Source organism: Heteronotia binoei, chromosome 18 (genome assembly GCF_032191835.1).
Source record: "Heteronotia binoei isolate CCM8104 ecotype False Entrance Well chromosome 18, APGP_CSIRO_Hbin_v1, whole genome shotgun sequence".
In the NCBI taxonomy this organism is placed as follows: Eukaryota; Metazoa; Chordata; class Lepidosauria; order Squamata; family Gekkonidae; genus Heteronotia; species Heteronotia binoei.
In genome coordinates, this window is record NC_083240.1 from 14,325,614 (window position 1) to 14,351,223 (window position 25,610).

The window sequence follows — 25,610 nt, forward strand, 5'->3', positions numbered from 1 at the left end:
AGGCTATAATGGAGAACGGAAAGACTTCCAAAAATTTTCCCTATCGACAGTATACCTCTCAGGAAGATAACCTTTCAGGATTACTCAACCCAGAACATGACAGAATCTTGCAGACCGTCGGATTCCTACGGTCGTGGGCGTCGCAGAAGGGCCCTCACGCCCGCAGGGACGGGCTGCCTTTCCCGGGAGTGCCAAAAATGCGCGCAGCAGTGGATTCCAATTTTCTCCTGAAATCCAACGTTTTAAGGGTTAAGTTACCCTTCAGGGTTACTTAACCCTTAAAACGCCGGATTATTGGAGACCGTTTTATTGCTTCGGTCCTTCGGAGCACAGGAGACACTCCATCCCCCTAGCCGTGGGCTGCCTTTCACTGTAATGATTCCCATAGGTTTTAATGGAGAATGGAAAAACATCCAAAAATTTTCCCCATCAAGAGTATACCATTCAGTGTGATATCAAAAATACATCTTACCCAACCCTAAACCAAACCCCAATTTTCACCCGAACATAAGTGTGTCCTGAACTCTAACCCTAACCCTAACCCATTCCAATGAATCCCATAGGCTATAATGGAGAACGGAAAGACTTCCAAAAATTTTCCCTATCGACAGTATACCTCTCAGGAGATAACCTTTCAGGATTACTCAACCCAGAACATGACAGCATTTTGCAGACCGTCGCATTCCTTCGGTCGTGGGCGTCGCAGAAGGGCCCTCACGCCCGCAGGGACGGGCTGCTCTTCCCGGAGTGCCAAAAATGCGCGCAGCAGTGGATTCCAATTTTCTCCTGAAATCCAACGTTTTAAGGGTTAAGTTACCCTTCAGGGTTACTTAACCCTTAAAACGCCGGATTATTGGAGACCGTTTTATTGCTTCGGTCCTTCGGAGCACAGGAGACACTCCATCCCCCTAGCCGTGGGCTGCCTTTCACTGTAATGATTCCCATAGGTTTTAATGGAGAATGGAAAAACATCCAAAAATTTCCCCATCAAGAGTATACCATTCAGTGTGATATCAAAAATACATCTTACCCAACCCTAAACCAAACCCCAATTTTCACCCGAACATAAGTGTGTCCTGAACTCTAACCCTAACCCTAACCCATTCCAATGAATCCCATAGGCTATAATGGAGAACGGAAAGACTTCCAAAAATTTTCCCTATCGACAGTATACCTCTCAGGAAGATAACCTTTCAGGATTACTCAACCCAGAACATGACAGCATTTTGCAGACCGTCGCATTCCTTCGGTCGTGGGCGTCGCAGAAGGGCCCTCACGCCCGCAGGGACGGGCTGCCTTTCCCGGGAGTGCCAAAAATGCGCCCAGCAGTGGATTCCAATTTTCTCCTGAAATCCAACGTTTTAAGGGTTAAGTTACCCTTCAGGGTTACTTAACCTTAAAACGCCGGATTATTGGAGACCGTTTTATTGCTTCGGTCCTTCGGAGCACAGGAGACACTCCATCCCCCTAGCCGTGGGCTGCCTTTCACTGTAATGATTCCCATAGGTTTTAATGGAGAATGGAAAAACATCCAAAAATTTTCCCCATCAAGAGTATACCATTCAGTGTGATATCAAAAATACATCTTACCCAACCCTAAACCAAACCCCAATTTTCACCCGAACATAAGTGTGTCCTGAACTCTAACCCTAACCCTAACCCATTCCAATGAATCCCATAGGCTATAATGGAGAACGGAAAGACTTCCAAAAATTTTCCCTATCGACAGTATACCTCTCAGGAAGATAACCTTTCAGGATTACTCAACCCAGAACATGACAGCATTTTGCAGACCGTCGCATTCCTTCGGTCGTGGGCGTCGCAGAAGGGCCCTCACGCCCGCAGGGACGGGCTGCCTTTCCCGGGAGTGCCAAAAATGCGCCCAGCAGTGGATTCCAATTTTCTCCTGAAATCCAACGTTTTAAGGGTTAAGTTACCCTTCAGGGTTACTTAACCTTAAAACGCCGGATTATTGGATACCGTTTTATTGCTTCGGTCCTTCGGAGCACAGGAGACACTCCATCCCCCTAGCCGTGGGCTGCCTTTCACTGTAATGATTCCCATAGGTTTAATGGAGAATGGAAAAACATCCAAAAATTTTCCCCATCAAGAGTATACCATTCAGTGTGATATCAAAAATACATCTTACCCAACCCTAAACCAAACCCCAATTTTCACCCGAACATAAGTGTGTCCTGAACTCTAACCCTAACCCTAACCCATTCCAATGAATCCCATAGGCTATAATGGAGAACGGAAAGACTTCCAAAAATTTTCCCTATCGACAGTATACCTCTCAGGAAGATAACCTTTCAGGATTACTCAACCCAGAACATGACAGCATTTTGCAGACCGTCGCATTCCTTCGGTCGTGGGCGTCGCAGAAGGGCCCTCACGCCTGCAGGGACGGGCTGCCTTTCCCGGGAGTGCCAAAAATGCGCGCAGCAGTGGATTCCAATTTTCTCCTGAAATCCAACGTTTTAAGGGTTAAGTTACCCTTCAGGGTTACTTAACCCTTAAAAAGCCGGATTATTGGAGACCGTTTTATTGCTTCGGTCCTTCGGAGCACAGGAGACACTCCATCCCCCTAGCCGTGGGCTGCCCTTCACTGTAATGATTCCCATAGGTTTTAATGGAGAATGGAAAAACATCCAAAAATTTTCCCCATGAAGAGTATACCATTCAGTGTGATATCAAAAATACATCTTACCCAACCCTAAACCAAACCCCAATTTTCACCCGAACATAAGTGTGTCCTGAACTCTAACCCTAATCCATTCCAATGAATCCCATAGGCTATAATGGAGAACGGAAAGCCTTCCAAAAATTTTCCCTATCGCCAGTATACCTCTCAGGAAGATAAACTTTCAGGATTACTCAACCCAGAACATGACAGAATTTTGCAGACCGTCGAATTCCTTCGGTCATGGGCGTCGCAGAAGGGCCCTCACGCCCGCAGGGACGGGCTGCATTTCCCGGGAGTGCCAAAAATGCTCCCAGCAGTGGATTCCAATTTTCTCCTGAAATCCAACGTTTTAAGGGTTAAGTTACCCTTCAGGGTTACTTAACCCTTAAAACGCCGGATTATTGGAGACCGTTTTATTGCTTCGGTCCTTCGGAGCACAGGAGACACTCCATCCCCCTAGCCGTGGGCTGCCTTTCACTGTAATGATTCCCACAGGTTTTAATGGAGAATGGAAAAACATCCAAAAATTTTCGCCATCAAGAGTATACCATTCAGTGTGATGTCAAAAATACATCTTACCCAACCCTAAACCAAACCCCAATTTTCGCCCGAACATAAGTGTGTCCTGAACTCTAACCCTAACCCATTCCAATGAATTCCATAGGCTATAATGGAGAACGGAAAGACTTCCAAAAGTTTTCCCTATCGACAGTATACCTCTCAGGAAGATAAACTTTCAGGATTACTCAACCCAGAACATGACAGAATTTTGCAGACCGTCACATTCCTTTGGTCGTGGGCATCGCAGAAGGGCCCTCACGCCTGCAGGGACGGGCTGCATTTCCCGGGAGTGCCAAAAATGCTCCCAGCAGTGGATTCCAATTTTCTCCTGAAATCCAACGTTTTAAGGGTTAAGTTACCCTTCAGGGTTACTTAATCCTTAAAACGCCAGATTATTGGAGACCGTTTTATTGCTTCGGTCCTTCGGAGCACAGGAGACACTCCATCGCTTTAGCCGTGGGCTGCCTTTCACTGTAATGATTCCCATAGGTTTCAATGGAGAATGGAAAAACATCCAAAAATTTTCCCCATCAAGAGTATACCATTCAGCGTGATATCAAGAATACATCTTACCCATCCCTAAACCAAACCCCAATTTTCACCTGAACGTAAGTGTGTCCTGAACTCTAAACCTAACCCTAACCCATTCCAATGAATCCCATAGGCTATAATGGAGAACGGAAAGACTTCCAAATATTTTCCCTATCGCCAGTATACCTTTCAGGAAGATAAACTTTCAGGATTACTCAACCCAGAACATGACAGAATTTTGCAGACCGTCCAATTCCTTCGGTCATGGGCGTCGCAGAAGGGCCCTCACGCCCGCAGGGACGGGCTGCCTTTCCCGGGAGTGCCAAAAATGCGCCCAGCAGTGGATTCCAATTTTCTCCTGAAATCCAACGTTTTAAGGGTTAAGTTACCCTTCAGGGTTACTTAACCCTTAAAACGCCGGATTATTGGAGACCGTTTTATTGCTTCGCTCCTTCGGAGCACAGGAGACACTCCATCCCCCTAGCCGTGGGCTGCCTTTCACTGTAATGATTCCCATAGGTTTTAATGGAGAATGGAAAAACATCCAAAAATTTTCCCCATCAAGAGTATACCATTCAGTGTGATATCAAAAATACATCTTACCCAACCCTAAACCAAACCCCAATTTTCGCCCGAACATAAGTGTGTCCTGAACTCTAACCCTAACCCTAACCCATTCCAATGAATCCCATAGGCTATAATAGAGAACGGAAAGACTTCCAAAAGTTTTCCCTATCGACAGTATACCTCTCAGGAAGATAAACTTTCAGGATTACTCAACCCAGAACATGACAGAATTTTGCAGACCGTCACATTCCTTTGGTCGTGGGCATCGCAGAAGGGCCCTCACGCCTGCAGGGACGGGCTGCATTTCCCGGGAGTGCCAAAAATGCTCCCAGCAGTGGATTCCAATTTTCTCCTGAAATCCAACGTTTTAAGGGTTAAGTTACCCTTCAGGGTTACTTAATCCTTAAAACGCCGGATTATTGGAGACCGTTTTATTGCTTCGGTCCTTCGGAGCACAGGAGACACTCCATCGCTTTAGCCGTGGGCTGCCTTTCACTGTAATGATTCCCATAGGTTTCAATGGAGAATGGAAAAACATCCAAAAATTTTCCCCATCAAGAGTATACCATTCAGCGTGATATCAAAAATACATCTTACCCATCCCTAAACCAAACCCCAATTTTCACCTGAACGTAAGTGTGTCCTGAAATCTAAACCTAACCCTAACCCATTCCAATGAATCCCATAGGCTATAATGGAGAACGGAAAGACTTCCAAATATTTTCCCTATCGCCAGTATACCTTTCAGGAAGATAAACTTTCAGGATTACTCAACCCAGAACATGACAGAATTTTGCAGACCGTCCAATTCCTTCGGTCATGGGCGTCGCAGAAGGGCCCTCACGCCCGCAGGGACGGGCTGCCTTTCCCGGGAGTGCCAAAAATGCGCCCAGCATTGGATTCCAATTTTCTCCTGAAATCCAACGTTTTAAGGGTTAAGTTACCCTTCAGGGTTACTTAACCCTTAAAACGCCGGATTATTGGAGACCGTTTTATTGCTTCGGTCCTTCGGAGCACAGGAGACACTCCATTCCCCTAGCCGTGGGCTGCCTTTCACTGTAATGATTCCCATAGGTTTTAATGGAGAATGGAAAAACATCCAAAAATTTTCCCCATAAAGAGTATACCATTCAGTTTGATATCAAAAATACATCTTACCCAACCCTAAACCAAACCCCAATTTTCGCCCGAACATAAGTGTGTTCTGAACTCTAACCCTAACCCATTCCAATGAATCCCATAGGCTATAATGGAGAACGGAAAGACTTCCAAAAATTTTCCCTATCGACAGTATACCTCTCAGGAAGATAACCTTTCAGGATTACTCAACCCAGAACATGACAGCATTTTGCAGACCGTCGCATTCCTTCGGTCGTGGGCGTCGCAGAAGGGCCCTCACGCCCGCAGGGACGGGCTGCCTTTCCCGGGAGTGCCAAAAATGCGCCCAGCAGTGGATTCCAATTTTCTCCTGAAATCCAACGTTTTAAGGGTTAAGTTACCCTTCAGGGTTACTTAACCCTTAAAACGCCGGATTATTGGAGACCGTTTTATTGCTTCGGTCCTTCGGAGCACAGGAGACACTCCATCCCCCTAGCCGTGGGCTGCCTTTCACTGTAATGATTCCCATAGGTTTTAATGGAGAATGGGAAAACATCCAAAAATTTTCCCCATCAAGAGTATACCATTCAGTGTGATATCAAAAATACATCTTACCCAACCCTAAACCAAACCCCAATTTTCACCCGAACATAAGTGTGTCCTGAACTCTAACCCTAACCCATTCCAATGAATCCCATAGGCTATAATGGAGAACGGAAAGACTTCCAAAAGTTTTCCCTATCGACAGTATACCTCTCAGGAAGATAAACTTTCAGGATTACTCAACCCAGAACATGACAGAATTCTGCAGACCGTCGCATTCCTTCGGTCGTGGGCGTCGCAGAAGGGCCCTCACGCCCGCAGGGACGGGCTGCCTTTTTCGGGAGTCCCAAAAATGCGCCCAGCAGTGGATTCCAATTTTCTCCTGAAATCCAACGTTTTAAGGGTTAAGTTACCCTTCAGGGTTACTTAACCCTTAAAACGCCAGATTATTGGAGACCGTTTTATTGCTTCGGTCCTTCGGAGCACAGGAGGCACTCCATGCCATAGGCTATAATGGAGAACGGAAAGACTTCCAAAATTTTTCCCTATCGACGGGATACCTCTCAGGAAGATAAACTTTCAGAATTACTCAACCCAGAAAATGACAGAATTTTGCATACCGTCGCTTTCCTTCAGTCGTGGGCGTCGCAGAAGGGCCCTCGCGCCCGCAGGGACGCGCTGCCTTTCCTGGGAGTGCCAATAATGCGCCCAGCAGTGGATTCAAATTTTCTCCTGAAATCCAACGTTTTTCAATGCACAGCAGCCCAGAAGTTCAGAGCGCCTGCTCTGGCTGCAACGCCACTGAGGCTGTTCTCCGCAGCTGAGAACGAAATGTCTGGAAGGAAAACTTTCTCCAGTAGAACACGGCACTTGAGCCCGAAAGATTCTAGAAACCCTAATTTACACTCTGTTCTTTTGGAAACATTCTAGCTTCAGTGTGCACAAATTTCTCCCATAAGTGCATCTGCTAGCTGAATTGCTTTGAAGAATTAAGAGTTGTTTTGATAAGGTATTTGGGATATGAGGACTGATTCTTAACCTGGTCACTACTTGACATTTTAGGGTGAATGGAAGAGCCAGTATGGACCCTGGCTGGAGTGTTTGACTGACTGCAAGGAGAGAGGCCATGGCTGAGCTGTACAGCATTTGCTAGGCATACAGAAAGCTCTGGTTCAGTCTCCTATATCCCCCTGTTAAAAGGATCTTGTAGTAGGTGGTGTGAAAGACCTCATCTAGAGACCCTGGAGAGCCTCTGCCAGTTAGAGTAGTTCGTATTGACCACGTTGGACCAGTTGTCTGACTCAGACCCAACCTTTCGGAGCCTGCAAGCACATTTGGACTTCTGACATAGTATCAGCCACAAAATGACTGCTACAAAATGGCTGCAGCAGGAGGTGGAACCAGTCACAAAGGGGCTACCATAGCTTACCTTCAGTCACGCAGTCAAGATGTGGTGTTCTGTGTTGGCAGCTGCTGCTCACAAAGGAACAGGTGGAACTTTCCCCAGAAGCCTTGCTGGGAAAAGCTCCACCTGACCATGCCCATGATATAAAAACACTTGGTGGGCACCAGGAAAGGTGGTGGTGGGCACCATGTTGCCCATCAGCACTGCACTAGGACCACTGGTCTGACTTGTTACAGTAGTTTCATGAGATCTGGGAGATCCAAGTTCAAATCCCCATTCTGCCTTGATGCTCACTTGGTGACCATGGGCCAGCCACTGTCTTCCAGTCCATCCTACCTTCTAGAGTTGTTCTGAGTTGTTCTGTTAGTTTCTTACTTCTCTTAGATGTGCATACTGCCCTGAGCTTCTTTGAGGGAGGCTGGGATAAAAATATACAATATAAAGGCATTTAACCAGTTTGGTGTAGTGGTTAAGAGTAGTGGACTCTAATCTGGAGAACCAGGTTTGATTCCCCATGTCTCCACGTGTGGCCAGCTGGGTGGCCTTGGGCCAGTTACAGCTTTCTCTGAACTGTTCTTTCAAGAGCAGTTCTCTCAGAGCTCTCAACCTCATCTCCCTCACAGGGTGTCTGTTGCAGGGAGAGGAAGGGAAGGAGATTGTAAGCCAATCTGGGACTCCAAGTGAAGGACGGGGTATAAAGCCAGTCAGCTCCTCCTTCTTCTCTTTCCTCTTCCTCCTCCTCCATTTCTTCAGAGATGCTCACATTGAGATCTGGCAAGTGATAGAGATCTCAGCATCATGATGGAAGTGCTCCTTGACTTGAGGAAAGAGGGAAATGGAAAGGTCCATTGAAAGATCTTCCTTTCATAGATGTAGTACAGTTCTCAGTTCTTTCTATCTGCAAGTTAGCAGTCAGACCCCTCCTGTTGCTGAGGAGCAGTTTAAAGCTAGTGTAACTATAAACACTGCTCCTAAAATATCATCTAAAATATCATAAGTACAATATGCTGCTTGGCCTAAAATGACACAAAATGGATACCAGTTCAAAACAAGCCTGGACATATAGTTTAGAAGTGTGAGCAAGAGCGGCTGGCTAGCTAACAACTTTCTCCATGCTTCAGAGAATTGCATAATTTAGGACAACAGGTCTCCCTATAACCTGTTGACTCACCTTGGACTAATCTCATCAAGTCTCATCATTTCTTCCTTGCACCCATTTATCTTAATTAAGCAACGCTTAATTCTATTAATCAAACCTAGTAGCTTTTCCTATCTGGTACTAGGGTCATCAAGCCCCATTCACACCTATTGTCCACTTCAGGAAAACCCATCAAATCTCTCCCATCTTTTCATCCAACACATTAAGTTATCATTTTGCTAGCAAACATATCAGAGGGCACATTCTGCCCTACAAGAGAGTCTTCTCCTTAGGAGTATGTGTGTGACTTGAATCCTCTTCCACACCCCTATCTTTGTTGGGTTTCTTGCCACAAAATGCATGTTGTTTTGCTGATCAACTTGCTGCTTCCATAGACCTCTTTCTTTGAGACTGGAAATTACAGCTTTTCTTTCCCACTTTTCTCCCTGTTTCCTCTTAGCCAGCCTTGTAAAGTGTTTTCAGTGTGTGTATGTGTTCATGTGTATGCTTCTTGCTCATTTTTATTTCAATAAAAAAACCTTTCTGGTTGAACATCTGCTCGGTTTATTTTGAGAGTTCTCTTAAGGGAAAAATCCCCATAAACACTGGTGGAGAACTCAGTTACCACCTCTTACTCTGGTTCTTTAAAACTAATTCCTCCACCTGATTAAGAGACCACATATTTGGGTAACAATGCAGGTCCACCAGTGTACATGGTCCTACTTGGAAAGACATTGAAGTAAGGCAGAAAGAAGTGGAGAAATTCCCTTTGCACCCAACTCCTGTGCCATAGAGGCCTAGAAATATTGGGATGGATCAAGTAGAAGGGATTTCCATCAGCAGGATGGGACCTTCTTTCCTCCTGCATATTGCAACTTTCTTACTGACTTTCCCAAATGCTGCCTGGGGCACAGGAAACACCGCCCCCCCCCCCCATAAGAGCACAAGGGGTGAATCTGTAGTGGAAGGAGGGATTCAGCAAAAAATGATCTGCCTCTTCTTTTAGTGCAAATCTACCGCTGGACCCAACCCATTTTAATTTAATGAATTAATCTTTGTTTCCTTCTACGAACCCCCTGGCTGGCTGGACCTCACTTCCTATGCTTGCTTTAGCGCTGTTCTCCACTTCTTCCCAACCATGACTAGAGGGAAGAAGGCATGGTATTGCCAGGGCTGGCCCTAGACTGTCTGGCAAGGCTAACTTCTGCCCCCCCACACACTGATAACATCACCAAGTCAAACGAGGGTGCCAATTTGGTGCCCCCAGAAGGCCAGTGCCCTAGGCAATTGCCTAGTTTGCCTAGTGGCAGGGCCAACTCTGGGTATTATGGAGTCTGCAGATACTGTCATAAGAACATAAGAGTGGGAGGGCTTCTAGTGTCCTGGGCCAATGATGGACCACCTGATGGCACCTGGGTTTTTTGGCCACTGTGTGACACAGAGTGTTGGACTGAATGGGCCATTGGCCTGATCCAACATGGCTTCTCTTATGTTCTTATGAATGTTTCTTCTCCAGATAGAGAGTTCCAACAATACATTGTGGCTAATAGCCACTGAAAGGAGCCCCGTGGCGCAAAGTGGTAAAGTTGCAGTATTGCAGTCCGAGCTCTCTGCTCACAACCTGAGTTCGATCCTAGCAGAAGCTGGGTTCAGGTAGCTGATTCAAGGTTGACTCAGCCTTCCATCCTTCCGAGGTTGGTAAAATGAGTACCCAGCTTGCTGGGGGGGAAGTGTAGATGACTGGGGAAGGCAATGGCAAACCATCTCGTAAAAAGGTCTGCCATGATGTGACGTCACCCCAGAGTCAGAAACAACTGGTGCTTGCATAGGGGACTACCTTTTCCTTTTTAATAGCCACCGATGGACCTCTGCTATTCCAGCAGGTGCAAGTGGAGGAGTGGGGAATCAAACCCAGTTCTCCCAGATAAGAGTCTGCTCCCTTAACCACTATGGCTGCCCCAAGGCCATTCCAGCAGGTGCAAGTGGAGGACTGGGGAATCACACCCGGTTCTCCCAGATAAGAGTCTGCACACTTAACCTTTACACCAAACTGGCTCACAAGTACAACTCCAAAAGCTGTGGCTGCCCCAAGTAGATTCCAGCAGGTGCAAGTGGAGGAGTGGGGAATCAAACCCGGTTCTCCCAGATAAGAGTCTGCTCACTTAACCACTATGGGTGACCCAAGGCCATTGCAGCAGCTGCAAGTGGAGGACTGGGGAATCAAACCCGGTTGTACCAGATAAGAGTCTGCACACTTAACCTTTACACCAAACTGGCTCACAAGGACAACTCCAAGGGCTATGGCTGCCCCAAGGACATTCGAGCAGGTGCAAGTGGAGGAGTGGGGAATCAAACCCGGTTCTCCCAGATAAGAGTCTGCAAACTTAACCTTTACACCAAACTGGCTCACAAGGACAACTCCAAGAGCTGTGGCTGCCCCAAGAACATTCGAGCAGGTGCAAGTGGAGGAGTGGGGAATCGAACCCGGTTCTCCCAGATTAGAGTCTGCTCACTTAACCACTATGGCTGACCAAAGGCCATTCCAGCAGCTGCAAGTGGAGGACTGAGGAATCAAACCCCGTTCCCCCAGATAAGAGTCTGCACACTTAACCTTTACACCAAACTGGCTCACAACACAACTCCAAGAGCAATGGCTGACTCAAGGCCATTCCAGCAGGTGCAAGTGGAAGAGTGGGGAATCAAACACGGTTCTCCCAGATAAGAGTCTGCACACTTAACCTTTACACCAAACTGGCTCACAAGGACAACTCCAAGAGCTAAGGCTGCCCCAAGGCAATTCCAGCAGGTGCAAGTGGAAGAGTGGGGAATCAAACCCAGTTCTCCCAGATAAGAGTCTGCTCCCTTAACCACTATTGCTGCCCCAAGGCCATTCCAGCAGGTGCAAGTGGAGGAGTGGGGAATCAAACCCGGTTCTCCCAGATAAGAGTCTGCACACTTAACCTTTACACCAAACTGGCTCACAAGTATAATTCCAAGAGCTAAGGCTGCCCCAAGGCCATTCCAGCAGGTGCAAGTGGAGGAGTGGGGAATCAAACCTGGTTCTCCCAGATAAGTGTCTGCTCTCTTAACCACTATGGCTGCCCCAAGAACATTGCAGCAGCTGCAAGTGGAGGACTGGGAAATCAAATCCGGTTCTCCCAGATAAGAATCCGCACACTTAACCACTATGGCTGACCCAAGGCCATTCCAGCAGCTGCAAGGGCAGGAGTGGGGAATCAAACCCGGTTCTCCGAGATAAGAGTCCGCACACTTAACCTTTACACCAAACTGGCTCACAAGGACAACTCCAAGAGCTATGGCTGCCCCAAGGCCATTCCAGCAGGTGCAAGTGGAGGAGTGGGGAATCAAACCCGGTTCTCCCAGATAAGAGTCTGCTCACTTAAGCACTATGGCTGCCCCAAGGCCATTCCAGCAGTTACACGTGGAGGAGTGGGGAATAAAACCCGGTTCTCCCAGATAAGAGTCTGCTCACTTAACCTTTACACCAAACTGGCTCACAAGGACAACTCCAAGAGCTATGGCTGCCCCAAGGCCATTCCAGCAGGTGCAAGTGGAGGAGTGGGGAATCAAACCCGGTTCTCCCAAATAAGAGTCTGCTCACTTAAGCACTGTGGCTGACCCAAGGCCATTCCAGCAGCTGCAAGTGGAGGACTGGGGAATCAAACCCGGTTCTCCCAGATAAGAGTCTGCACACTTAACTTTTACACCAAACTGGCTCACAAGGAGAACTCCAACAGCTATGGCTGACTCAAGGCCATTCCAGCAGCTGCAAGTGGAGGACTGGGGAATCAAATCCGGTTCTCCCTGATAAGAGTCCACACACTAAACCACTATGGCTGACCCAAGGCCATTCCAGCAGCTGTAAGGGGAGGAGTGGGGAATCAAATCTGGTTCTCCCAGATAAGAGTCTGCACACTTAACCACTATGGCTGACCCAAGGCGATTCCAGGCAGGTGCCAGTGGAGGAGTGGGGAATCAAACCCGGTTCTCCCACATAAGAGTCTGCACACTTAAATTTTACACCAAACTGGCTCACAAGGAAAACTCCAAGAGCTATGGCGGACTCAAGGCCATTCCAGCAGGTGCAAGTGGAGGAGTGGGGAATCAAACCCGGTTCTCCCAAATAAGAGTCTGCTCACTTAAGCACTGTGGCTGACCCAAGGCCATTCCAGCAGCTGCAAGTGGAGGACTGGGGAATCAAACCCGGTTCTCCCAGATAAGAGTCTGCACACTTAACTTTTACACCAAACTGGCTCACAAGGAGAACTCCAACAGCTATGGCTGACACAAGGCCATTCCAGCAGCTGCAAGTGGAGGACTGGGGAATCAAACCTGGTTCTCCCAGATAAGAGTCTGCTCACTTAACCACTATGGCTGACCCAAGGCCATTCCAGCAGCTGTAAGGGGAGGAGTGGGGAATCAAATCTGGTTCTCCCAGATAAGAGTCTGCACACTTAACCACTATGGCTGACCCAAGGCCATTCCAGCAGGTGCAAGTGGAGGAGTGGGGAATCAAACCCGGTTCTCCCAGATAAGAGTCTGCTCACTTAACCACTATTGGTCACCCAATGCCATTGCAGCATCTGCATGTGGAGGAGTGGGGAATCAAACCCGGTTCTCCCAGATAAGAGTCTGCTCACTTAACCACTATGGGTGACCCAAGGCCATTGCAGCAGCTGCAAGTGGAGGAGTGGGGAATCAAACCCGGTTCTCCCAGATAAGTCTGCACACTTAACCTTTACACCAAACTGGCTCACAAGGACAACTCCAAGAGCTATGGCTGCCCCAAGGCCATTCGAGCAGGTGCAAGTGGAGGAGTGGGGAATCGAACCCGGTTCTCCCAGATTAGAGTCTGCTCACTTAACCACTATGGCTGACCAAAGGCCATTCCAGCAGCTGCAAGTGGAGGACTGAGGAATCAAACCCCGTTCCCCCAGATAAGAGTCTGCACACTTAACCTTTACACCAAACTGGCTCACAACACAACTCCAAGAGCAATGGCTGACTCAAGGCCATTCCAGCAGGTGCAAGTGGAAGAGTGGGGAATCAAACACGGTTCTCCCAGATAAGAGTCTGCACACTTAACCTTTACACCAAACTGGCTCACAAGGACAACTCCAAATGCTAAGGCTGCCCCAAGGCAATTCCAGCAGGTGCAAGTGGAAGAGTGGGGAATCAAACCCGGTTCTTCCAGATAAGAGTCTGCTCCCTTAACCACTATTGCTGCCCCAAGGCCATTCCAGCAGGTGCAAGTGGAGGAGTGGGGAATCAAACCCGGTTCTCCCAGATAAGAGTCTGCACACTTAACCTTTACACCAAACTGGCTCACAAGGACAACTCCAAGAGCTATGGCTGCCCCAAGGCCATTCCAGCAGGTGCAAGTGGAGGAGGGGGGAATCAAACCTGGTTCTCCCAGATAAGTGTCTGCTCTCTTAACCACTATGGCTGCCCCAAGGACATTGCAGCAGCTGCAAGTGGAGGACTGGGAAATCAAATCCGGTTCTCCCAGATAAGAATCCGCACACTTAACCACTATGGCTGACCCAAGGCCATTCCAGCAGCTGCAAGGGCAGGAGTGGGGAATCAAATCCAGTTCTCCGAGATAAGAGTCCGCACACTTAACCACTATGGCTGACCCAAGGCTATTCCAGCAGGTGCAAGTGGTGGAGTGGGGAATCAAACAGGGTTCTCCCAGATAAGAGTCTGCTCACTTAACCACTATGGCTGACCCAAGGCTATTCCAGCAGGTGCAAGGGGTGGAGTGGGGAATCAAACCCGGTTCTCCCAGGTAAGAGTCTGCACACTTAACCTTTAGACCAAACTGGCTCACAAGGACAACTCCAAGAGCTATGGCTGCCCCAAGGCCATTCCAGCAGGTGCAAGTGGAGGAGTGGGGAATCAAACCCGGTTCTCCCAGATAAGAGTCTGCTCACTTAACCACTATGGCTGACCCAAGTGTATTTCAGCAGCCGCAAGTGGAGGAGCGGGGAATCAAACCCGGTTCTCCCAGATAAGAGTCTGCACACTTAACCTTTACACCAAACTGGCTCACAAGGACAACTCCAAGAGCTATGGCTGCCCCAAGGCCATTCCAGCAGTTGCACGTGGAGGAGTGGGGAATCAAACCCGGTTCTCCCAGATAAGAGTCTGCTCACTTAACCACTATGGCTGACCCAAGTGTATTTCAGCAGCCGCAAGTGGAGGAGCGCGGAATCAAACCCGGTTCTCCCAGATAAGAGTCTGCACACTTAACCTTTACACCAAACTGGCTCACAAGGACAACTCCAAGAGCTATGGCTGCCCCAAGGCCATTCCAGCAGGTGCAAGTGGAGGAGTGGGGAATCAAACCCGGTTCTCCCAGATAAGAGTCTGCTCACTTAAGCAGTGTGGCTGACCCAAGGCCATTCCAGCAGCTGCAATGGAGGACTGGGGAATCAAACCCGGTTCTCCCAGATAAGAGTCTGCACACTTAACTTTTACACCAAACTGGCTCACAAGGAGAACTCCAAGAGCTATGGCTGACTCAAGGCCATTCCAGCAGCTGCAAGTGGAGGACTGGGGAATCAAATCCGGTTCTCCCTGATAAGAGTCCACACACTAAACCACTATGGCTGACCCAAGGCCATTCCAGCAGCTGTAAGGGGAGGAGTGGGGAATCAAATCTGGTTCTCCCAGATAAGAGTCTGCACACTTAACCACTATGGCTGACCCAAGGCGATTCCAGGCAGGTGCCAGTGGAGGAGTGGGGAATCAAACCCGGTTCTCCCACATAAGAGTCTGCACACTTAAATTTTACACCAAACTGGCTCACAAGGAAAACTCCAAGAGCTATGGCGGACTCAAGGCCATTCCAGCAGGTGCAAGTGGAGGAGTGGGGAATCAAACCCGGTTCTCCCAGATAAGAGTCTGCTCACTTAACCACTATTGGTCACCCAATGCCATTGCAGCATCTGCAAGTGGAGGAGTGGGGAATCAAACCCGGTTCTCCCAGATAAGAGTCCGCACACTTAACCACTGTGGCTGACCCAAGGCCATTCCAGCAGCTGCAAGGGCAGGAGTGGGGAATCAAATCCGGTTCTCCGAGATAAGAGTCCGCACACTTAACCACTATGGCTGACCCAAGGCTATTCCAGAAGGTGCAAGTGGTGGAGTGGGGAATCAAACAGGGTTCTCCCAGATAAGAGTCTGCTCACTTAACCACTATGGCTGACCCAAGGCTATTGCAGCAGCTGCAAGTGGAGGAGTGGGGAATCAAACCCGGTTCTCCCAGATAAGTCTGCACACTTAACCTTTACACCAAACTGGCTCACAAGGACAACTCCAAGAGCTAAGGCTGCCCCAAGGCCATTCCAGTAGGTGAAAGTGGAAGAGTGGGGAATCAAACCCGGTTCTTCCAGATAAGAGTCTGCACACTTAACCTTTAGACCAAACTGGCTCACAAGGGCAGCTCCAAGAGCTATGGCTGCCCCAAGGGCATTCCAGCAGGTGCACGTGGAGGAGTGGGGATTCAAACCCGGTTCTCCCAGATAAGAGTCTGCTCACTTAACCACGATGGGTGACACAAGGCCATTGCAGCAGCTGCAAGTGGAGGAGTGGGGAATCAAACCCGGTTCTCCCAGATAGGTCTGCACACTTAACGTTTACACCAAACTGGCTCACAAGGACAACTCCAAGAGCAATGGCTGACTCAAGGCCATTCCAGCAGGTGCAAGTGGAGGAGTGGGGAATCAAACCCGGTTCTCCCAGATAGGTCTGCACACTTAACGTTTACACCAAACTGGCTCACAAGGACAACTCCAAGAGCTATGGCTGCCCCAAGGCCATTCGAGCAGGTGCAAGTGGAGGACTGGGGAATCAAACACGGTTCTCCCAGATAAGAGTCTGCACACTTAACCTTTACACCAAACTGGCTCACAAGGACAACTCCAAGAGCTGTGGCTGCCCCAAGGCCATTCCAGCAGGTGCAAGTGGAGGACTGGGGAATCAAACATGGTTCTCCCAGATAAGAGTCTGCACACTTAACCTTTATACCAAACTGGCTCACAAGGACAACTCCAAGAGCTATGGCTGCCCCAAGGCCATTCCAGCAGGTGCAAGTGGAGGAGTGGGGAATCAAACCCGGTTCTCCCAGATAAGAGTCTGCTCACTTAACCACTATGGCTGACCCAAGTGTATTTCAGCAGCCGCAAGTGGAGGAGCGGGGAATCAAACCCGGTTCTCCCAGATAAGAGTCTGCTCACTTAAGCACTATGGCTGCCCCAAGGCCATTCCAGCAGCTGCAAGATGATGACTGGGGAATCAAACCCGGTTCTCCCAGATAAGAGTCTGCACACTTACCTTTTACACCAAACTGGCTCACAAGGAGAACTCCAAGAGCTATGGCTGACTCAAGGCCATTCCGGCAGGTGCAAGTGCAGGAGTGGGGAATCAAATCCGGATCTCCCTGATAAGAGTCCGCACACTTAACCACTATGGCTGACCCAAGGCCATTCCAGCAGCTGTAAGGGGAGGAGTGGGGAATCAAATCTGGTTCTCCCAGATAAGAGTCTGCACACTTAACCACTATGGCTGACCCAAGGCCATTCCAGCAGCTGCAAGTGGAGGAGTGGGGAATCAAACCCGGTTCTCCCAGATAAGTCTGCACACTTAACCTTTACACCAAACTGGCTCACAAGGACAACTCCAAGAGCTATGGCTGCCCCAAGGCCATTCGAGCAGGTGCAATTGGAGGAGTGGGGATTCAAACCCGGTTCTCCCAGATAAGAGTCTGCTCACTTAACCACTATGGCTGACCCAAGGCCATTCCAGCAGCTGCAAGATGAGGACTGGGGAATCAAACCTGGTTCTCCCAGATAACAGTCTGCACACTTAACTTTTACACCAAACTGGCTCACAACACAACTCCAAGAGCAATGGCTGACTCAAGGCCATTCCAGCAGGTGCAAATGGAAGAGTGGGGAATCAAACACGGTTCTCCCAGATAAGAGTCTGCACACTTAACCTTTACACCAAACTGGCTAACAAGGACAACTCCAAGAGCTAAGGCTGCCCCAAGGCCATTGCAGCAGGTGCAAGTGGAGGAGTGGGGAATCAAACCCGGTTCTCCCAGATAAGAGTCTGCTCACTTAACCACTATGGCTGACCCAAGTGTATTTCAGCAGCCGCAAGTGGAGGAGCGGGGAATCAAACCCGGTTCTCCCAGATAAGAGTCTGCTCACTTAAGCACTATGGCTGCCCCAAGGCCATTCCAGCAGCTGCAAGATGAGGACTGGGGAATCAAACCCGGTTCTCCCAGATAAGAGTCTGCACACTTACCTTTTACACCAAACTGGCTCACAAGGAGAACTCCAAGAGCTATGGCTGACTCAAGGCCATTCCGGCAGGTGCAAGTGCAGGAGTGGGGAATCAAATCCGGATCTCCCTGATAAGAGTCCGCACACTTAACCACTATGGCTGACCCAAGGCCATTCCAGCAGCTGTAAGGGGAGGAGTGGGGAATCAAATCTGGTTCTCCCAGATAAGAGTCTGCACACTTAACCACTATGGCTGACCCAAGGCCATTCCAGCAGCTGCAAGTGGAGGAGTGGGGAATCAAACCCGGTTCTCCCAGATAAGTCTGCACACTTAACCTTTACACCAAACTGGCTCACAAGGACAACTCCAAGAGCTATGGCTGCCCCAAGGCCATTCGAGCAGGTGCAATTGGAGGAGTGGGGATTCAAACCCGGTTCTCCCAGATAAGAGTCTGCTCACTTAACCACTATGGCTGACCCAAGGCCATTCCAGCAGCTGCAAGATGAGGACTGGGGAATCAAACCTGGTTCTCCCAGATAACAGTCTGCACACTTAACTTTTACACCAAACTGGCTCACAACACAACTCCAAGAGCAATGGCTGACTCAAGGCCATTCCAGCAGGTGCAAATGGAAGAGTGGGGAATCAAACACGGTTCTCCCAGATAAGAGTCTGCACACTTAACCTTTACACCAAACTGGCTAACAAGGACAACTCCAAGAGCTAAGGCTGCCCCAAGGCCATTGCAGCAGGTGCAAGTGGAGGAGTGGGGAATCAAACCCGGTTCTCCCAGATAAGAGTCTGCTCACTTAACCACTATACAGAAATACAAGATATTGTGCACAAACAAACACTCTTAACTGGTGTATATAAAGTTCTATTGTAATGAAATGAACAGCCCACAACAGTGGGCATACATTCATACAGTATAAATAACAGTCTCAAAACAATACTCCAAGGAGGACCCCACACAGTCACAGAGTTTTCCAAAATGAGTACAAAGACTCAAAAATAATGTTCCGCAGGAGTCCCTCCGTTGTTAGTTGACTTCTGAAGAACAAATTCTAACCTTCACGCAAACCCCGGATTTGATTGCGTTCCGCTGCTCCTGCAGCTTCCTCGTAAGTCAAACTGCAAACAACAAAAGTGACCGATAAAAACCACCCAAAACCAAAGAGATCTTAACAAAAACATACAGATACAGTTGGTAAAACAACCTGAAAACTCCAGCCAAGTTCTTTCTCAAACGCCCATTTAGGTATCTTAATTTGCAGCTTGGGCTGCCAGAGCCCACGGCTTTTTTTAAAAAGGACGGACACAGCTGTTGTTACTCAACCATTTAAAGGAGACCACACCACAATCTACCAACATACCCAAGAAACAAAATACATTATATATAACTAGAGAAATCATTGTGTTGATTAAGGCCAGAGGGTTCAATAGTGTTTAAACGATGTATCCACCGTGCCTCTTTTTGTAACATGGTCCTTTGTAAATCACCACCTCTACTTTCACCAATTTTCTGAATCACAAAGAATTTTAAGGCTTCTAAGTTATGATCAGTCTCAGTAAAATGTTGAAGGAAAGGAACACCAGGAACTTGATGGCGAACCCTTGAGATGTGTTCCAAAACACGTGTCTTAATTGCCCTACGGGAACATCCTATGTACATTTTAGAGCAATCTCCACAGACCAGGGCATAGATGACCCCTTTAGAGTCACAATTAGTGAAACCTGTCAATTTAATGGTTGTCTGGGATCTAGGATCCACATACTCTTTTATTTGTAGAGAGTACTTGCACGCTTTGCAACCCTTGCAACGGAAATGACCAGGGGGCAATCGAGAAGACTTAACCACTATGGCTGACCCAAGTGTATTTCAGCAGCCGCAAGTGGAGGAGCGGGGAATCAAATCCGGTTCTCCCAGATAACAGTCTGCACACTTAACCTTTACACCAAACTGGCTCACAAGGACAACTCCAAGAGCTATGGCTGCCCAAGGCCATTCCAGCAGGTGCACATGGAGGAGTTGGGAATCAACCCCGGTTCTCCCAGATAAGAGTCTGCTCACTTAACCACTATGGCTGACCCAAGGCCATTCCAGCAGCTGCAAGATGAGGACTGGGGAATCAAACCCGGTTCTCCCAGATAAGAGTCTGCACAGTTAACTTTTACACCAAACTGGCTCACAACACAACTCCAAGAGCAATGGCTGACTCAAGGCCATTCCAGCAGGTGCAAGTGGAAGAGTGGGGAATCAAACCCGGTTCTCCCAGATAAGAGTCTGCTCCCTTAACCACTATTGCTGCCCCAAGGCCATTCCAGCAGGTGCAAGTGGAGGACTGGGGAATCAAACCCGGTTCTCCCAGATAAGAGTCTGCACACTTAACCTTTACACCAAACTGGCTCACAAGTATAATTCCAAGAGCTAAGGCTGCCCCAAGGCCATTCCAGCAGGTGCAAGTGGAGGAGTGGGGAATCAAGCCCGGATCTCCCATATAAGTGTCTGCTCTCTTAACCACTATGGCTGCCCCAAGGCCATTGCAGCAGCTGCAAGTGGAGGAGTAGGGAATCAAATCCGGTTCTCCCAGATAAGACTCCGCACACTTAAACACTATGGCTGACCCAAGGCCATTCCAGCAGCTGCAAGGGCAGGAGTGGGGAATCAAATCCGGTTCTCCGAAATAAGAGTCCGCACACTTAACCACTATGGCTGACCCAAGGCTATTCCAGCAGGTGCAAGTGGTGGAGTGGGGAATCAAACAGGGTTCTCCCAGATAAGAGTCTGCTCACTTAACCACTATGGCTGTCCCAAGGCTATTGCAGCAGCTGCAAGTGGAGGAGTGGGGAATCAAACCCGGTTCTCCCAGATAAGAGTCTGCACACTTAACCTTTAGACCAAACTGGCTCACAAGGACAACTCCAAGAGCTATGGCTGCCCCAAAGCCATTCCAGCAGGTGCAAGTGGAGGAGTGGGGAATCAAACCCGGTTCTCCCAGATAAGAGTCTGCTCACTTAACCACTATGGCTGACCCAAGTGTATTTCAGCAGCCGCAAGTGGAGGAGCGGGGAATCAAATCCGGTTCTCCGAGATAAGAGTCCGCACACTTAACCACTATGGCTGACCCAAGGCTATTCCAGCAGGTGCAAGTGGTGGAGTGGGGAATCAAACAGGGTTCTCCCAGATAAGAGTCTGCTCACTTAACCACTATGGCTGACCCAAGGCTATTCCAGCAGGTGAAAGTGGTGGAGTGGGGAATCAAACCCGGTTCTCCCAGATAAGAGTCTGCTCACTTAACCACTATGGCTGACCCAAGTGTATTTCAGCAGCCACAAGTGGAGGAGTGGGGAATCAAACCCGGTTCTCCCAGATATGTGTCTGCACGCTTAACCTTTACACCAAACTGGCTCACAAGGACAACTCCAAGAGCTATGGCTGCCCCAAGGCCATTCCAGCAGGTGCAAGTGGAGGAGTGGGGAATCAAACCCGGTTCTCCCAGATAAGTGTCTGCTCTCTTAACCACTATGGCTCCCCAAGGCCATTGCTGCAGCTGCAAGTGGAGGAGTGGGGAATCAAATCCGGTTCTTGTCAAGTCGGCTGTATTCAATAACGAGTCTCTTGGTGAAACAGAGCAACAAGTTTATTGTAAACAGAACTAGAGACCATGGCAAAGATTGAAGGACTAAAATACATAGGCTCTAAACCAGCATTTAAGGTATAGATGAAAGGAATTCCTACGGTGGGGGTAATCTATGCAACACATTTTCGCACTAGGATGCTACTCCCTTCGTTCCCAGGCCGAAGCCTCTCCCACAGAGAACAAGGCTGGGAAGGCGCCCTTATCTTATTCACATGTTAGCATTTCAAAGCAGACTACACAACAAAGGCTTCTCTAGTGAGGGGGCAGGAAAGTGAGCTAGCAGCAATCGGTGTACACTGTAAGGTACCCAGACTCCTTCACTTCAGAACCAAACTTAATACAGGTATTGAGTAATTCATAGCAGACTTGACAGTTCTCCCAGATAAGAGTCCGCACACTTAACCACTATGGCTGACCCAAGGCCATTCCAGCAGCTGCAAGGGCAGGAGTGGGGAATCAAATCCGGTTCTCCCAGATAAGAGTCCGCACACTTAACCACTATGGCTGACCTAAGGCTATTCCAGAAGGTGCAAGTGGTGGAGTGGGGAATCAAACAGGGTTCTCCCAGATAAGAGTCTGCTCACTTAACCACTATGGCTGACCCAAGGCTATTGCAGCAGCTGCAAGTGGAGGAGCGGGGAATCAAACCCGTTTCTCCCAGATAGGAGTCCGCACACTTAACCACTATGGCTGACTCAAGGCCATTCCAGCAGGTGCAAGTGGAGGAGTGGGGAATCAAATCCGGTTCTCCCTGATAAGAGTCCGCACACTTAACCACTATGGCTGACCCAAGGCCATTCCAGCAGCTGTAAGGGGAGGAGTGGGGAATCAAATCTGGATCTCCCAGATAAGAGTTTGCACACTTAACCACTATGGCTGACCCAAGGCCATTCCAGCAGCTGCAAGTGGAGGAGTGGGGAATCAAACCCGGTTCTCCCACATAAGAGTCTGCACACTTAAATTTTACACCAAACTGGCTCACAAGGAAAACTCCAAGGGCTATGGCTGACTCAAGGCCATTCCAGCAGGTGCAAGTGGAGGAGTGGGGAATCAAACCCGGTTCTCCCAGATAAGAGTCTGCTCACTTAACCACTATGGGTGACCCAAGGCCATTGCAGCAGCTGCAAGTGGAGGAGTGGGGAATCAAACCCGGTTCTCCCAGATAAGTCTGCACACTTAACCTTTACACCAAACTGGCTCACAAGGACAACTCCAAGAGCTAAGGCTGCCCCAAGGCCATTCCAGCAGGTGCAAGTGGAAGAGTGGGGAATCAAACCCGGTTCTCCCAGATAAGTCTGCACACTTAACCTTTACACCAAACTGGCTCACAAGGACAACTCCAAGAGCTAAGGCTGCCCCAAGGCCATTCCAGCAGGTGCAAGTGGAGGAGTGGGGAATCAAACCCGGTTCTCCCAGATAAGTGTCTGCTCTCTTAACCACTATGGCTGCCCCAAGGCCATTCCAGCAGGTGCAAGAGGAAGAGTGGGGAATCAAACCCGGTTCTCCCTGATAAGAGTCTGCACACTTAACCTTTACACCAAACTGGCTCACAAGGACAACTCCAAGAGCTAAGGCTGCCCCAAGGCCATTCCAGCAGGTGCAAGCGGAGGAGTGGGGAATCAAACCCGGTTCTCCCAGATAAGTGTCTGCTCTCTTAACTACTATGGCTGCCCCAAGGCCATTGCTGCAGCTGCAAGTGGAGGAGTGGGGAATCAAATCCGGTTCTCCCAGATAAGAGTCCGCACACTTAACCACTGTGGCTGACCCAAGGCCATTCCAGCAGCTGCAAGGGCAGGAGTGGGGAATCAAATCCGGTTCTCCGAGATAAGAGTCCGCACACTTAACCACTATGGCTGACCCAAGGCTATTCCAGAAGGTGCAAGTGGTGGAGTGGGGAATCAAACAGGGTTCTCCCAGATAAGAGTCTGCTCACTTAACCACTATGGCTGACCCAAGGCTATTGCAGCAGCTGCAAGTGGAGGAGCGGGGAATCAAACCCGGTTCTCCCAGATAAGAGTCTGCACACTTAATTTTTACACCAAACTGGCTCACAAGGAAAACTCCAAGAGCTATGGCTGACTCAAGGCCATTCCAGCAGGTGCACGTGGAGGAGTGGGGAATCAAACCTGGTTCTCCCAGATAAGAGTCTTCTCACTTTACCACTATGGCTTACCCAAGGCCATTGCAGCAGCTGCAAGTGGAGGAGTGGGGAATCAAACCCGGTTCTCCCAGATAAGAGTCTGCACACTTAAGCTTTACACCAAACTGGCTCACAAGTACAACTCCAAGAGCTATGGCTGCCCCAAGGCCATTCCAGCAGGTGTAAGCGGAGGAGTGGGGAATCAAACCCGGTTCTCCCAGATAAGAGTATGCACACTTAACCTTTACACCAAACTGGCTCACAAGGACAACTCCAAGAGCTATGGCTGCCCCAAGGCCATTCCAGCAGGTGCAAGTGGAGGAGTGGGGAATCAAACCCGGTTCTCCCAGATAAGAGTCTGCTCACTTAAGCACTTTGGCTGCCGCAAGGCCATTCCAGCAGCTGCAAGTGGAGGAGTGGGGAATCAAATCCGGTTCTCCCAGATAAGAGTCTGCTCACTTAACCACTATGGCTGACCCAAGGCCATTCCAGCAGCTGCAAGTGGAGGAGTGGGGAATCAAACCCGGTTCTCCCAGATAAGAGTCTGCTCACTTAACCACTATGGCTGCCCTAAGGCCATTTCAGCAGCTGCAAGTGAAGGAATGGGGAATCAAACCCGGTTGTCCCAGATAAGAGTCCGCGCACTTAACCCACACACCAAACTGATTCACAGGGCCCGGAAACTGAAACTTAATCCAGATAAAAGTGAGGGGCTGTTGTTGGACAAGCTTCTCTTCAACTGTTCTGGTGGAAGGAATTTGGCAATTGAGGCCTCGTGCTTTAGTAGGGTGATGAGATCTGTTTGTCAGACTCTTAAGTATTGCCAGGATTTTGGGCTATTTGGAGTTCTGGCTCTTCTGATGCAAAACACCTGTCAAGCAGTTTCTGTCCCTGAGAGATTTTCCCTTGGGAGGCTGCTCTGCAAACCTTCTCTTCCTCCTCTCCTAATTTCCTTTTCACACCTGGTTAACTGATCAATGGTTAGTTGATTGTTCGTGAGTATAAGAGAGGGTGGTGTTGGAAAGGGTGAGACTCAACTTTTGAAGCCCTTTTCTGCTCTGTTAGAAGGTCTGCAAGCTGCATGGGCTAAGCGTGAAGAGGGCCTGTGTTCTGTTGGAGGGGTAAGACAATAGCTGAATAGATTTTGTGAACTAGATCTCAGTACTCTCTGGGAAACATATGGGGAGAGACAGTCCCTAAGGTAGGCAGGTCCTCGGCCATATAGGGCTTTAAAGGTAATAACCAGCACCTTGTAACGAACTCAGTGCACAATTGGCAGCCAGTGCAGTTCCCGCAGCCTAGGCTGTATATGTTCCCACCTAGGGAGTCCCATTAACAGCTTGGCTGCTGCGTTCTGCACTAGCTGCAGTTTCCGAGTTCAGCACAGAGGCAGCCCCATGTAGAGGGCATTACAGTAGTCTAACCTCGAGGTGACCGTTGCATGGATCGCTGTTGCCACGTCGCCATGCTCCAGGAAGGGAGCCAACTGCCTTGCCCACCTAAGATGAAAAAAGGCGGATTTAGCAGTGGCTGCTATCTGGGCTTCCATTGTCAGGGAAGACTCCAGTAGCACCCCCAAGCTCTTGACTCTGCGCACTGCTTCCAGTAACACACCATCAAAGGCCGGTTGGGGGATTTCCCCTCCCAGACCGCCACGACCCAGGCAAAGGACCTCTTATGTTGGGTAAAAGAAGGAATTGGCAGACTGCATGTGTTAGACTACATGTTTGGGGTAGTGGTCGTGTGTGCAGACTCTTAACTGAGGAAACCGAGTCCCCACTCCTCCACTTGCAGCTGCTGGAATGGCCTTTGGTCAGCCATAGCTCTTGCAGAGCTGTCCTTGAAAAGGCAGCTTCTGGGGAGAGCTCTTTCAGCCCCACCTGCCCCACAGGGTGTCTGTTGTGGGGGAGAAAGATAAAGGAGATTGTGTGAAAGCAATGTCACCCCAATGTCGGAAACAACTGATGCTTGCACAGGGAGACTAC

General features: G+C 49.0%; 1 protein-coding gene across 2 annotated transcripts in view; it reads left to right on the plus strand.

Moving 5' to 3' along the window:
- The window catches only part of PRDM16 (PR/SET domain 16), a 608,720-nt gene that overhangs the window by 799 nt on the left and 582,311 nt on the right, over window positions 1–25,610 (plus strand). The gene's annotated exons all lie outside the window — the stretch shown is intronic.